At 34.6% G+C, this 2,901-nt stretch overlaps 3 long non-coding RNA genes across 3 annotated transcripts; 2 read left to right on the forward strand and 1 right to left on the reverse strand.

Moving 5' to 3' along the window:
• Positions 1-8: 8 nt before the first annotated feature.
• LOC109589723 (uncharacterized) lies at positions 9-1,104 on the reverse strand. Its single transcript, XR_002188893.1, has 3 exons — positions 702-1,104; positions 342-499; positions 9-106 (listed from the first exon to the last, which is right to left on the reverse strand). It is a non-coding gene; the product is annotated as an uncharacterized LOC109589723 (long non-coding RNA).
• LOC109589724 (uncharacterized) lies at positions 489-889 on the forward strand. Its single transcript, XR_002188894.1, has 2 exons — positions 489-574; positions 627-889. It is a non-coding gene; the product is annotated as an uncharacterized LOC109589724 (long non-coding RNA).
• A 395-nt stretch (positions 1,105-1,499) lies between the features above and the next one.
• LOC109589725 (uncharacterized) lies at positions 1,500-2,031 on the forward strand. The gene is made up of 2 exons (XR_002188895.1): positions 1,500-1,555; positions 1,612-2,031. It is a non-coding gene; the product is annotated as an uncharacterized LOC109589725 (long non-coding RNA).
• The last annotated feature ends 870 nt before the right edge of the window (positions 2,032-2,901 follow it).

Raw genomic sequence — 2,901 nt, forward strand, 5'->3', positions numbered from 1 at the left:
TGTGATGGCTGTCATAAAACCAGTCAGTGTCTCTCATCTGGAGTATCGTATTTATGTGGACACAATCACAGACTATGTGAAAACTGCTCCAATATGAGTACATGCCCTGTACATCATCGAGACTGTAGAAAAAATTAATCATTATTATTACTATTATGATCATTAATGTACAAATACATGCATAATGTTATATACATAATATTATTAAAAAATAATTATTAAGGAGTGGAGGGAGGGATGAGTATACTTAGTGTCTGTTATCGTAAAGTTGTCAGGCTTACTCCATACAGTATAGACAAATACATGATGTGTTATCGTAGAACTGCTATAACAACACATACCCACAATTCAGTTGAACCTGTTTGTTGGTGAGAGAGAGATAGCGTATCTTATCTCTTGTAACGTAAGGGGATCTCCCTGGGGTTTTTAGGACGGCCGAAAGTACGACGCTAAGCAAGATTAATGGTGAGTCAATAACATCCGTTGGTAACGGAATACGCTAAGTATAAAAGAGAAAGGGTTTAGTGATAGTAAAATATAGTACAAATAAGTTAAAGACAGTGTCTCAAAAATGGTAGGCCAAAAGTGTTACGTTTTATAATGACTGTTTCCTAATGATATTATAGCCAACAGAGTGCGAAAGCTGTACTAAAACAGACTGTTCATACGGAACGTGGTACAACTGTAATGTTGAGCATTACTTTTGTGGAGATCATGATAGCATGAGTGAATGTCCAGTCCATCCGGGCTATGGCAGGAAATCCTAGCGAACCCTTTCTCTTTATACTGTGTTTGAATTTCACAAAAAACTTTATTACTTACATGTAACTTAAGAAATAATTATCGTTAGCTATACTTTATTATCTCAAACACTTACTTATTTCCTTTATATTTGTGCTGGATTGTTTTATAGAGTACCAATAGCAAATGAAGAGTGTGATGGCTGTCATAAAACCAGTCAGTGTCTCTCATCCGGAGTATTGTATTTATGTGGACACAATCACAGACTATGTGAAAACTGCTCCAATATGAGTACATGCCCTGTACATCAAAGAGACCGTAGAAAAAATTAATTTATAATAATCATTATTCATTACTATTATGATCATTAATGTACAAATGTCACATAATAATGTTAATATTAGCATAATCATTGAGGAGAGGGAGGGAGAAAGGAGGGATGTGTATACTTAGTATCTGTTATTGTAAAGTTGTCCGGCTTGCTCTATACATTATGCATGAAGTACAGTATGTACATGTACATGAGTACATGATGTGTTATCGTAGAACTTCTATAAGCTCAATACACAATCAATACATACAATATGTCATTGGCATAGTACAGTGTATTAAACACACCCATTGCACCTGTTTGTCGGTGAGAGAGAGAGCTGACGTGTCCTATCTCTTGTAACGTAAGGGGATTTTCCTAGTGCAGTAGAAACTGTCATTAATGGTGAGTCAGTAACATCCGTAGGTAATAAGTATAAAAGAGAAAGGGTTTAGTAATAGTAAAATATAGTAACAATAAGTTAAAGACAGCATCTCAAAAATGGTAGGCCAAAATGCTAAGTTTTATAATAACTGTTTCCTACTGTAATTATATTATAGCCAGAGTGTGAAAGCTGTTACAGGACAGACTGCTCATATGGAATGTGGTACACCTGTTATGCTGAGCATTACTTTTGCAATGAGCATGCTTTGAACAAGACCCACTGTCCAGTACACCCACGCTATCCCAGAAGGACCTAAAAAACCCTTTCTCTTCTATTTGAAATTATCATTAACCACATTTTTGCATTTAGTTTATCACAGACAATATACACTAACTTTATATTTTTGCTCCTTTTTTTTCTTTTTCCTGTAACAAATAGAGTACCAATAGCAGCAATGAGGAGTGTGATGGCTGTCATAAAACCAGTCAGTGCCTCTCATCAGGAGTATTGTATTTATGTGGACACAATCACAGACTATGTGAAAACTGCTCCAATATGAGTACATGCCCTGTACATCAAAGAGACCGTAGAAAAACATAATTTATAATAATCATTATTCATTATTATTATGATTATGAATGTACAAATACATGTATATTTCGTTACATACAATAATGTTAATACTTTAAAGACATATTATTGAGAAGGAGAAGGAGTGTGTGGTAGAGACATAGGAGGAGATAGTAATGAATACTATTGGGTACGCTCACAATAACAAGCAGACTGATAGTATAATACAATACATACACCATTACATTAGTGTAATATCATGTGAAGAACACACGCATACATACACTAACCCACCTCTTTATTGATAATCGGTAGTTCCTTGACGTCAAATTCCACGCAATACAGACACACTCATGGCCAGCGTACAACAGTTGTTTTTACAGAGCTAATAAGTATAAAAGAGATAATTTTATTAAAAATACATTACAGTGAAGGACAAAGGATTGGCAATGAGCAATAACGAAGTAAGAGCAACAGTATATCAAACTAATAATACTAGTGATAAACTGATAATAATAATAATAATAATGTATTGCTTATATTAATTAGGTCAACACCTGTGCTGCTGAAGGTTGTCGAAAAACCAATGTCCCTTGTGATTATTGGTACGAATGTAAAAAATTTCATTGCCTCTGCTTTGAACATCAAACCAAGAAAAATTGTCCACTAGACAATTCTAGCCGAAGAGATTGTCAAGGGAAATCTACTACTGTTACTTGTTCTGACAAAAGATCTACTGGAAAGTGGCATCTTTGTTGCAAGGAAGACCAATTCTTTTGCAGCACTCATCAAATGTCTGATCGCTGTCCTCTACACAATTATCCAAGAAAAACTTAACATAAACAATACAGAAAAGCATTAGTACTGTAGTGTATAAAGGCACACTTTGTATAAC

This window comes from Amphimedon queenslandica, unplaced genomic scaffold (assembly GCF_000090795.2).
Source record: "Amphimedon queenslandica unplaced genomic scaffold, v1.1 AMPQUscaffold_10964, whole genome shotgun sequence".
In the NCBI taxonomy this organism is placed as follows: domain Eukaryota; kingdom Metazoa; phylum Porifera; class Demospongiae; order Haplosclerida; family Niphatidae; genus Amphimedon; species Amphimedon queenslandica.